This window comes from Strix uralensis, chromosome 16 (genome assembly GCF_047716275.1).
Source record: "Strix uralensis isolate ZFMK-TIS-50842 chromosome 16, bStrUra1, whole genome shotgun sequence".
Classification (NCBI taxonomy): Eukaryota; Metazoa; Chordata; class Aves; order Strigiformes; family Strigidae; genus Strix; species Strix uralensis.
This window is the reverse complement of record NC_133987.1, coordinates 18,494,334-18,507,289: the sequence shown is the minus strand read 5'-3', so window position 1 is coordinate 18,507,289 and position 12,956 is coordinate 18,494,334. Positions and strand designations below refer to the sequence as shown.

At 35.5% G+C, this 12,956-nt stretch overlaps 1 protein-coding gene across 27 annotated transcripts in view; it reads left to right on the top strand.

Moving 5' to 3' along the window:
• The window catches only part of RBFOX1 (RNA binding fox-1 homolog 1), a 919,785-nt gene that overhangs the window by 376,331 nt on the left and 530,498 nt on the right, over positions 1-12,956 (top strand). The window contains exon 1 of one of the 27 annotated variants that reach the window (XM_074885643.1): positions 10,610-10,686. The exons of the other annotated variants lie outside the window; for them this stretch is intronic. The gene's annotated coding sequence lies outside the window, so the exon portion shown is untranslated. Of the gene's footprint in view, positions 1-10,609; positions 10,687-12,956 lie in introns of those variants that run through there. 27 annotated transcript variants of the gene reach the window in all.

Sequence of the window (12,956 nt, the reverse complement as noted above, 5' to 3'; positions counted from 1 at the left end):
AAATATATAAGATGCATGGTTGTGATATATGAAATATATAGACTTATTTAAAAAATACACAAAGGGATACACATACATGTTTATCTCATCAATCCTTGCAATAGTTTTTGTAACTTTTAAGCATACTAAAATTCATTCGTGGTATCAGTAGAATTCATTCGGAGGTAAAGAAATATTTCCTGATAGCAATTTAAGATTGCCCCCTGGACTTTAATGTTTGAGTGTTAATACATATATTCTACTGGCTCCTAAGAATGCTATCGGAATTCTTAGATGTTAGGTGCTCACCTGTTACTGTAATATAATGTACATTACTTCAGTAGAATCATATTAGCAGTACCATTCTGTCTTAACTAAATGTTAACAGCTGAATGTTTTGGATGTTGTGTCAGAGATGAAAAAAAAGCACTGCCCTGTCTTTGGTGGCTACAGATTGCATGTGATTTTTTTACATATATGTATGGAAAGAAGTGTGGCCTATTAGCTTAATAGACTATTTTTTTGGACACTTGATATCCCTTTCTGGTCCTGCTTTGTCTTTGGCCAGATAGTACTGCTTTTTTGGTGCTTCAGATTCTACTTCTGCAGAAGTGTGATGTAATTTTTACCAGGCATTTTCAACGGCTTTGGGGGTTTTTTTCCTTCAGATTTTTTTTTTTTTTTTTTTTTACAAGATACTTATCCAGTAATACTTTGTGTTTTGTGTTGTTTGTGGTTTGGTTTTTTTTAAATTTTTATTTCATTCTACTAGATGCTCTTTGCTTAGAATTAACTTTTCTCTCCCAGTTTTGCCAAAACCACTTTTCTTTCTGTAGCTTTCAGATGGTAATGTAGGGATGGTGAACCAAACTTGAGTTCAAATCAAGTTTTGAAAGTTTGATGCCCCAACACTCAGTTATTTTCGTGGTTGTGTTCAAAGACCCACATGAATTTGAGACCTACCGGTTTGTTTTCATTGATGGAAGCATGTGATGAATGTTTTAGTTCTACCTTTACTCTCCATGTAATTCATTAAAATCCAAATATACGTAAAGGAATGAACGTGAGAAAAGTAAGTTTTGTGAAACAATATGTATGCATGCTAAACTTCTTTAAATTTGGAGGTCAGCAATATTTGCATTGGCAGTTCACAAATAATTCAGTTGTTTCATTGTTATTGATGATAAAAGTATTCCTAGAAGGGATTATTAACATGTTATAAAGAAAACTGCTGTCTTTTGGCCTCTGAAGTGCCTTTTTGAGGAACAGTGTTACAGTCCTTTGGACAACTTCTTGGCCATGCAAAATACCAAGATTTTAACATGGCATGATGAAGATAGAAAACTTTTCATGAGAAAACTTGTCATGAAGTGTTGTAGCAAACTGTTCTGTAAATATTTATGTTCCCTAAGGAATATATACATGAAGGCTTGATTTCTCATTCGAAAGGCATAGTCAGCATTTTTTTAATGTGTGTTCTCAGATAAACAATGTCCCTAAACATGAAGTACAAGCCAGATTAGTACTGACATGGGAGTTCGTTTTGCCAGGTAGGCTCTCACTTCATCTGTCAAGAATAATACGGTATTCTTGTTCCTCATGGAGCAGTGAGGAAATAGGTCTCCTTTCCTCTTAGCAAAGTTGCAATCTGGACAAGACAGTTTGCACCACCAGTAACAACTTCTACCTATCTGTAAAGTACAATTACCATTAGCTAGTGGTTTTCAGTACGACTCAATGCATTAAACTACACATTTGACTCAGCTTTGTTCTCATTTATGTTTATGCCAGTGTATGTGAGCATTCTGAGTCTGGATGTTTCTCAGTGACCCGATCTGAGAGAAACATGACACAGTTTTTCAATATTTTATTACTGCACTTCAGACAATTAAAATCTCAGTGTGGACTAGGAAAGATAAATCTTACCTTACAATAAACATAGATGAATACTGACTTTCTAGTAATATCTTCAGTTATTTCATCCTTTAAAATGTCCTTTTTCTGATACCAGCTGACTATTTTTAGTGCTTTTGAGTAAGTGTGCTAAAGACCAAATTATGTTCAATATGGCAATATGAATATTATGTTGATGAAAGCTCCTATTGGCTTAATTAGAAGTAAATCTATAGTTCTGAAAGACAGTATGGTACTGCTCTCTAGATCTGATCAATTCCTGATCAATTGAATTACTGATGGGAAATATTGTATGTGGTAAGACAGTAAATTGAATAAAACAGAAAATACTATTCAGCACGAAGGAAGGCATACATAAAAAAATGAACTGGAAGTAATTAAATACACAGAAGAATAATAATTCTCTCTTTTTAGCAATACTGTTCATGTAAGATATTACATTGAATGTAAAACTTAAATTAGTTTCTATGGGGTATTATTAGAATTTGTGGATGGGAGAAGACAGTCTGTAAAAATACTAGTATTGGTATTGCTGCTGGGGATAGTGTTAAAAATAGGATACAAAGCATTTTTCTCTCTCCTGAGAAATAAGATGGTAAAAAAAAAAAATAAAAAATCACACAATGAAATAAAAATGAGAAAAAGAGAATACTAAGAATGGTATATGATTCAATAACACTCCTGAATTGCTTTGTTGGCCAGCTAATGAAGCATGGTGCCAAATTTCAGTGCTGACATAAGTCAGCATATTGCCACCTACCATTTACAACAGGAGGGTTACGAGTCCAGGAAAGGGGGACTGTTAACTAGTAAATATGTTTTGAAAAAGGGAAAGGACCAAGTATATTAGTTTCTGTTCTGTGTAAATACCAGGTTTCACAATTGCTGCTGCATATGTTACATTGGTTATGCTGTCTGGGGGTAGTCTGATACATGGTTTGTAACAAATGTGTGAACATGGACTTCACCAAAATTAGATTTTAAAGATAACCTTTCTATTTCTGTGACAATACTTCTCTTAATAAACCTATGCTATTCTAAAACTTACAAAATTGAATTATTCCTATTTTCTTATTTGAAATATTACTGGTTTAAATTCTTAATGGTGCTGTTCAGTTTGTTCCATGTGTTGTAATTATGTTGCTTCCTCACAGATACTCAGGTTTCATTGTGAGGAAATTTGCATATCCATTAAATATCATTATCCTAATGACCACATATGGTCATTGTTTCAGTTGCTAATTATTTTAAACAGGTAATGTGTAAACATGTCATTAGATTTTAAAAATATACCTATTTTTAATATGGCTTATAGCCAACTTCTAAACTTGTAATTTTGCTAAATTATGCCATGGGTTGCTTGAGATTACTTTTTGCTATCATAATTTCAGTCTTAAATATTTTTCTTTTTTAATTGAAACCAGTAGGTAAGTGTATAATAAGGATTCTGTAGCTATGGATAGATGTTCCGAAAACAGACATCTGACTTAATACAATTTGAGACTAAATTGAATGTTTTGCTGCTTATCAGTTCTGGAGAAAAAACATAAATCCATATTCTACTTTGTTTCCAATAATATCACAGAGACCATGAGTAATGGAGGAGATTTTTTTCTCTTCTTGGTCTTCAGTAGTAAGTATATTAGGCTTTTTAATTCCTCAGATTATCCTCTATCGTGGACATACAGAAAAAAGACGTAAGCTTAGCTAGGTTGTATTTAACGAATCTGGCAACTATCCATCCAGTCCGTTCTTTTGACTCATGAGGAGCTAGCAGTTCTCGGTTGCTTCATGGCTATAAAGTCTCTACTGCCTGCCATTTTAAAGGGGTTTAACAGGATGAAGGTACAGAAGAATGGTGGCAAAGTTTTCCTGGCTGCAAAAAGCAATGGTAAGCATAAGAATTTACTAGAATAAAAATCTGATTTTGCAATGATCACCAGGAGCTTTTCTACAGTACTTAGGTTTGATGAAGGAAATTAATGTTAGCACCTCTTAAACCACATGACTCAGTATAATTCTGGTTTTGCTCTTTCCTGTTCTATATCTGTAAGGAAGTCACCTTCAGTGGAATAATTAGGGAGAAGGAATCCTCAAGAGCCCTCTCTCCTCTGCTGATCTCAGTGACTTCCTCCTCAGCATTCAGGTTACCAGGGCATGCATTCCAGCAATTACTGCAGGAGTGACATCGCTTAAGTACTTTGAAACGAAAGCAAAGTTTTCTCCTACTATCTTTCAAACTCAAAGGAGAAAAACATAATCCTCCAAATGTATTTCATTCAGAGTTACAAATTAATGCATTTGATTTATTTAGGTAATTTTCTTGACAACCTTTTACAGGGCAGACTATTGAAAGTTTCTGTGAAAATTGATGGGTTTCTTTCTCTGCAAGCATAAATACTTAGTTTGTTTTTCATTAGATAATTTTAACTACAGTAATCAGGTTTTCTAGGTGACCTAGCATATTTATATGGATAAAGTGATGAAAATAATCAATGAAAATGGTAAGAGTAGAGTAAAAAATAAACTAGATTTACTAGCACAATACGTTATTGACCTAGGGAGATTAGATTGTATTCCCTATTGTACTTCAGGGAGTATAATTCAATCTGTACCCACTTACAGTTGTTTAAAACACTCTTCTGGTTCTTAATATAGGAAATATCTATTAAAATTGCTTCCCCATTCTTAGAAGCTAGGCCTTTTTACAAGAGGCATCTACGGCAAGTCCTTTTCAGTTTCAGAATTGATGTGTTAGTGTGCCTGGATGAATCCTGGATGAATTCTTACATGTTATCACACGGTTATAAAAGAATTGACTCAGTGGAACCTCTGGAGGTGATCAAGTCTAATCTTCCACTCAGATGGGCACTAATGCCACCACTAAATCAGGTCAGTCATGGATTTGTCTAGCAAAGTCTTGAAAACCTCCAAAGATGGCACTCATATAATCTCTATGGTATACTACCCACCTGGTGAAAAGCTTTTTCATCGTGTCCAGACTTGACCTACCAAACTGGAGTTTGTTATGTTACCTTACGCTGCTGAGAAGAGTTTGGCTCTGTCATTTTGCAACTACTCTTCAAGTAATTGTAGGCTAGAGTTAGGATACCTCAGCCTATTCTTTGCCAGACTGTGCAAGCCTGTTCTGTCTACCTCTCCTCAGAGATCATGTGCTTTAGCACCATGGTAGCCATCTGCTGGACCTTCTTCAGTTTTACAACATCCCTTTTAAACTGCAGGAGGACCTAACTGGGTACAGTTGTAATCTGCCATGTTCTGGGAGAAAACTGGCTAAATAGCTGATCTAAAATACCAATTATTCATGAGAAAACCTGAAAATATCTACCCATATACAGTACCTTTTTATACTAGCTCTACTGCTTCTAGTATTCCTGTCAAGTGTTAACACTAGATACATGAAAAGGATTTAGAGCTATAGGCTTTTTGCATTAATCAGTAATATTAAATTAGTTGGCTAAATATTGCTGTGTTGGCAGAAATTCAAGACAGTCTGAAAAGGGTGCAAAAACTGATCTCTGCTTGAATAAAGATACTGGTCTGAGTTCCCGTGAGGGGATCTTTAATGAGGAGGCAACTGTAAGAAAGTGAAGCACTTTTTGCGGAGAATATTGACAAATACACTGGGTCAGGCAAATTTTTAGACTCCTTATCAGAGCCGTGGTATTTGGTTTGGGCATGGTCTTGAGAACGTTGTCAGGTATCCTTTATTAAGAAATATTCTTTCTTGATTTGCTCTTGTTGGGACAGCACTTCAGAAAACGGCCAGAAAAAAGCTATTTTTCATTGATTCTTTAGGGAGATGTATTTTAAATCTTGGGATTTAACTTGCTTGCCTGTGTTTGAAACGAAGTATTGATTTCATTGGTTCTCACAACTACTTTCCACGTAAACAAGGCAAGTGTTAGTGAAATGACTTTCCATGCTAGAATAGGAGTTATATTTATTGATGCTTCCCAGAGTCATCTGGACTTTGTGTGGGATAAAGGCTCTTCTCAATCACATTTCATTATGGAGTGGCTTTATGGACTAATGATTTTGAAATGTATAGTTTGAAACTAATATTGTATATTGCCTACATAGCTGCGTATATGTAAATATTTTTTACATTTAAAGATTTTTAACAGTGAGTCAATGAATGTCCCGGAATTATTTGGCTTATTTTCATTTTGAAGTGTTTAAATCTTTCATTAAGTCCTTTCATGCATGTTTATTCCCACTAGAATTTAGATATACTTTCAGTCCTGGTTTTAACTTCTACAAATATCTGAATTGCAGAACTGCAATTATTGTGTATCTGAGAACTAGGTAATAAAACAGTCTTAGGAATCCCTTTCTTTTCAGACATCCTTTAATACTTGTACTTCACAGAGTGATGTAACTGGTCTTTCATCTGAAAAGTCTTCGTTTTAAACTGTGGTAGCCTGACCCTGTTCAGCAAGTGAGTACCCACCAGCTGCTCACTCATTCTACCTCAGTGGAGAAAAAGTGAGAAAAGGTCACAGGGCGAGATAAAGACAGTATAATAAAGGAAAGAAAGAGGAGGAAAAAACGAGTGATGCAAAGGCAGTCACTCCCCTCCTACCTGCTGGTGGGGAGTCCCCAGCCAGTGCCCAAGCAATGGCTACTTTGGAAAGACTACGGCGCTTTTCTTGCTGAGCGTGATGCTATGTGGCATGGAATATCCCTTGCATCAGCTGGGGTCAGCTGTCCTGGCTGTGTCCCCTCCCAGCCTCTTGTCCACGCCTGCCCTGCTCACTGTGGGGGCAGAGTGAGAAACAGGAAGCCTGGATGCTGTGCTGGCACCGTTCAGCAATAGCTAAAACACTGGTGTGTTATTAACACTGTACTGGTCACCAGTCTAAAACACAGGCGCTTACCGGCTGCTATAGAGAAAATTAACCCCATCCCAGCCAGACCCAGTATATGAACATATTTGTCTTTATTGAAGACGAAGGGACCGATGCAGTTCCTTACCTGAACGGCACTACCTCAGATGGGAATATAATTATTCAGTCATATAACAATATTTGTTACCAGGTTTTGCTCAGGTTGATGATAGTGGAACAGAATCACAAAAACTGGAACAATTGTTTTCCTTAATTAATAAATCCATCTCTGAATTTGGTTTAGGGCAAAATCAAATTTTTAGACTGAAAATCACGAGCAAAACTTGCCTGTAGTTTACTCAGTAACTATTATTGAGGTTCTCGTGTACATCAGTGTTAATGTTGCATTGCCAAATGTGGGTGCTACTTTTCATTTCACCTACTGAAATCTGTATTTGTGTGAAATATCACTCTGTTGTGGAAAGAATGTACTTCAGCTCCTTCTAATGCCAGACTGCTGAGCATTGTAGCAATATTATGATCTTTGTAAGATTCAGCTCTGATTGCCAATGTTTTGTGTCGTTATCTGTATAACTTGGCTAATATGGTCAGTCCTTTTGACTCATAAATTATCAGGTGTTTTATAAGGGAATTTTGTTCCTGTGATGTATTTCACTTTAAGGAAATTATATTTTAGCAGAAAGTCATTCACCTAAGTTCACACTGTTGGTTATTGCCCCTTTTGTGACAGTACAGAATTGCATTATGCTTTATGACTTTTCATCTTCTTGAATAATGACATCTCTGTTTAACACACAAACCGTGGTAGAACTTCAATCAAAAATGCTGACTACAGTATACATTAGAGGGTTAAACAGAAATTCCTGAGAGAATACTAAAGCATACACTTTTTTACATTTATGGATGCTGAACCAAATCCATTTTTTTAATATATGGATTTTTTTTTCTTTATTAAACAATGGAGCTGGCCATATATATTCTTGTCATTAATCAATAATTTCTATTGTTTTAATTTTATGTTATGAAAGGCTAGAAAACACAACTGACTTGGAGAATACTAGCTTGACTCAGGGAAATGATTGCCAAGGGATGGTGATTTATTATGAAACCTGGGAAAGATCAGAGTGCATCTTCCTGCCCAACCCTTTTTTTATTGAGCAGAATCAGATTTGCAAGTAATGAAAACAAAAAGCCTTCACTTGAGTCAATTATTTAAATCTCAATTAAAAATAATGTTCTTGGCAGAAAGTATTTTATGTAAGTTCTGCTGGTCTGAGTCTGCTGCTTTACCGACTAAACACCTATCTGTGAATGGTATTAATGATAGAAGACTGTGAATATACGTAGGCAAGGCCATAAATCTCTATAGGATCAGAGTCCCATGGTGTACTTATATGTAGTAAAGCTGTCTGTTGGGCTGGTTACAAGTTAAACTGTACCCTCTATCATATGATACTCTAGACTATGATAAAGGTTAATTTGTGTTTTTCTTGGTACCAATGATGACTAGTATTATGAAATTAACCTTTTTATTTATAAATGTACTTTTATTTTGGTAGCAAAGGCATGCTATATTGTAGAGGTATCTGTTTTAATTTGGTCACTCAGCAATAAATGTAACATTGTATTTACCACATTCAGGACTGCTTTTTTTTTTTTTTTTTATATCAATGTTCTGATTAAAGTTTAGGTTTGTATTTAAGTATGTCTTAAGGACATAAGGTAGTATGGGGTCTACATGTATGTAGTCTGTATGAGGTCATTTAAGTGGTAGCCATTGGTGCAGAAATACAGTAAGTAATAATGATTCCTAGTAAAGTGGGAACCAAAATAGCAGTGCTTGGCAACAACCAGGCACAAGTTGAAAAATATTATCTATGCAAAAGGTTTGAAGATCAGTTAAATAAAAAGATTGAAGGTTCACTAACTGAGCTCTATTTGTCATATTTCTATCTTTTGAAAATCTACACGTTAAAAATAATTCAATAAATAAAAGAACAAAAAGCCCGCACATTTCTCTTTGTAGTTGTTTTAAAACAGTGAAAGTAAATTCCTTATGTATATCAGGTTTGCAATGTTGGTTTGAATAACTAGAATTTGCTTCATTTCTTGAAATTGATAAAATTCTAAAATTGATATAGAAGTAATTCGGTTAGTTGCATTAAACTGAAAGTTATCAGCTCTGTAGTAATAGAATACCTTCATCGTCAGGCTCTTTCTGGAGCTTCATAGAGATTGAACCAGTCATAACTCACTAACCTATTCCTACATATCTTGAGTAGGAGGAGAGATACAACCAGGGAGTACTATACAAGATGAAATTCAGGCCGTTCAGTGGAATGAAAGGTAAATGAAAAGGGAACACAGTAAACCCTAGTTTTATGTGCATAGCAAGTGTTGGTTAAGCCTTAGATTAGTGTTTCAGTCACACTTTCCCTTCAGTGGGACTATTTCTATGCTTTAACACGAGCATAAGTGTCACCAGATCTCGGCAAATGCACCTATCAACTTCAATTTAGGGAATGGATTACATGCTTCGGCATGGTCTATTACATTGGAAAGTAATGAACTAAAGCACTTTAGCTTTAGCTGTAGTTTAGCAGAACTCTTAAAGATGACACTGGCTGGCTGCATCTGGATTCTTGACTTTACAGACTCTTTTGGTTTTTTTAATCTCAAGATCAGGACGGGACCCTCTGGGAACGGCCCTCAGGTATAAAGGAACAGAAGAGAGTTGGCAGCTATTTAAAGACATTTTTCTTGCAGCACGAGAGCTCTTGATTCCCATGTGTAAGAACTCAGACTGGGAAGGCAGGAGACCGGCATGGCCTAGTAAGGACCTCCTGGTTGAACTGAAGTGTAAGAAAGGGACATTTATCCTGGGAAGAATATAGGGATGTTTCTGGCATGCGTAGGGATGGGATCAGGAAATCTAAGGCACAGTTGCAGTTTGGGATTAGGCAAGGAGTTTGAAGAACAGTAAGAAGGGCTTCTACAGGTACATTGATCAGAAAAGGAAGATTAAAGAAAATGTATATCCCTCACCCCCCCAATAAATAAGTCAGGAAATCTAGTGACCATCGATATGGAGAAGTCTGAGGTGCTCAACGGTGTTTTTGCCTCAATTTTCACTGACAGTCACTTTCCCCACATCTCTGAAGTCCCTGAACCTCAAGGCAGGGACTGGGTGAACAAATTCTATCCACTGTAGGAGAAGATCAGATTCAATGCCACATGAGGAACCTGAACCAGCACAAGTCCAGTGGACCTGAAGAAATGCATCCCAGGGTCCTGAGGGAATGGACAGATGTAGTTGCTAAGCCACTCTCCATCATATTTGAAAAGTCATGGCAGTCAGGAGAAGTGCCAGTGACTGGAGAAAAAGGAATATCACACCCATTTTTAAAAAGGGTAATAATTCTATGTTTCAGAAATATTTGACCTGGAGAATTCGAGGAAATATTTTCCATATAAAATAATCAAAGCATCCTAAAAGGAAGTTGTGATAGATTTTTCCTTGTCTTTGTCAATTCTGACAGTAGGGTATAGCATGGTGTTTCTCGAGAACTTGAATTTACTTGGACAGATAAAATGGTATACATCTCCACTGAAGACTTTTTTAATTGCTATTTCATACAGAAATACCTCAGTCCAGCTCTTGGTGACCATACCTTTAAAATCCAGTAAACGTTTAAATGTTATTCTGTGCCTTACCTGTCCATTTTCTACTGATCAGTCTTATGCAAGTGATCAGAAGCATGTAATTTTTGTTTACAGGACAAGTTTTTAATGTATTCTTAGGCCTGACCCTGAATAAAATGTCTTGTCTTTGGCTCTTGATGCAGCAGCTATATACTAAGATGAAAAAGAACAGCAGGCTAGAGAAAATATGATCAGCCCACCAGTACCATAGAGTATATAGGTATGTTAAAAACTTCAGAAGTAAAAAATACATATTGGTGTTTGACTATTTGTGTTGTATACATTCTAAAAGCCTTTTTGTGTACATTAGAAATAGATGAGTGTGTATATGTGGACTGCACTGTTATATTTGCTCATTTTAAAATGTGTTTGTATCCGACTGTATACAGAGCCCTTTCTAGCTGTACTCTTAACAATAGCTGAAAGCGTAGCAACTAAGGAGTAGCAAAAAGGTGGCATTTCTGTGTATTTTATTACTGTAAAACAGAAAAAGCTGCTTTGTTGTCTTGCCTATAGCTGGTGGTCTGGATAGATATTTACAGATAGATATATTAAAATACTTAACTCATCTACTTATAAATCATCATAAAAAGGTAACAACTTTATGAAAGCAAAATCAATACAAATTGCATATGGCTCATGGGATAGATTTTATAAATTGTTCTTTTTGTTGTAGAAACATAAACATCTGCAAATATTAAGCTACTTTTTTGCAATTCAATTTTAATCTTTCAAATATAGAACAGGGACTATTTTCTCCTCACTATGTAATTTGGATTCCCTTTTTTGCTGATGGTATTTGTGATCGTAAAGATAGGTATTAAAAAATAGAGACACAAAATCTGCTGAAATGATTTGCTGAGGAGGCTGCATGTACATAAGTAAAAGATGCTTAAGTAAACTTAGAACTTTGAAAAATATTCTCCTTGATAAGTTCTTTTCAGAGTAAGGATTATGATACTTTACTGGATTATAGCAAATATAAGTGAGATTGTGACCCTGACACAGACTTAATTTGATTATGTTCCTTCTGTCATTTGGGGCTTCATGAAATAGTCAGTCCGTAGGTAGTGTAACAATAGAAATGATTTAGGAACTTTTACTGTAAAGTGCTTACTTCTAAAGAATTTTTCTAGTGGAATTTCTTGGGTTTTGTTACTGATTTTACAGTTTGTTGGTTGTATGCTCCTATATACCTAAGTCTGTTTTTCATATGGGAAGGGAATATATGTGGCCTGTAGTTATGGTAGTTGCTTGCAACCAGTGTTTTAGAAAATGTTTGAAAAACAGTTATGGTGGAACAATAATGATTTTTATACCAACAGAGAAAATAAAGTTCAGATGTTTGTTAGAAGACATTTCAAGAGTGCAATCTGTAGAAAATTAATATTGCTGAAATATTTATAAATAAATTTCCTAGTACAGATGGTGAATAAATGTTAAATTTGTTCTAACTTTTGTGCTGTTTTGTTTACGGTATAACTTCATTACTGCTAAATCTGTATTTGTGCAATTTAGCTGAGATTTCTGAAGGCCATTAATTTGCTTGCAAAGTTTCTGCATTTTTAAATTACCCAATGCATGGAGCTGCCCATTAATCATGAGATGAAGAACCACTACTCAGAGTGACAATAAGACTATGTGTCTTAGTCAATAATTTTACACCACTTGAAGTGGCTAGAGTAAAATAATTTCAGAAGATAAAACACAGAGGGCTCTAACTTTATTAAAACATGTCAGTAAATAATAGTTGCTTGTTGCTGGTTTAATTTCCAAAATTTCTGAGGTATTTAGTTAAACACTTACGGGGTCTAATTGTAGATGATATATACCCATTGTTACTTTGGTTAATAAAAATGGTAATACCTGTGCAAAACTGAACTGCTTTCAATGCCATAATGTAATTACATCATGGAAAACAGCATAATAGCGCAAGAAGAAAACCCCAGGTATATGTAATTTCAGTTTCAGCTTCCTTTGGAAAGAAAAATACTGGCTGGGTGTGGGGACCGCTTTTAAACTAGGCAGGAAAACTAACCCTATCTTACTGTACCTATTCACTTGGATTAATTAAATCAGAGTGTAAAATTGTACTCAGTTTTTCTGTGTGAATGAGTAATAGAAAATATTGCAGTTTTCCTCTGATAAGTGCTGCTCTTAACAAAAGAAAGGCTTGGACTGCAGCTTGATATATAATACTTTCTATTGAAATGTTTGAGTGTGGCTGTGGTTACGCAGGTGTCTTAGACCAGAGATGTCTATCCAAGAAAGAGAACTTAAAAGTTTCTCTCCGGAATGTTTTCCTATGTTTTCATAGTGGTAGAGCAGCCATTAATTTCCCACACTACTGTGTCATCTATGGTGAATCTCAGCCTTTGGTTCTGGAGGAACCCAGTCTTTTAGCATAAGAGGTGCCAGAAAACCTCTTTTGACATACAGGATGAAGTAGCAAGAGTGGTCATAGTTTCCTAAGCATTTACTGTGAAATAA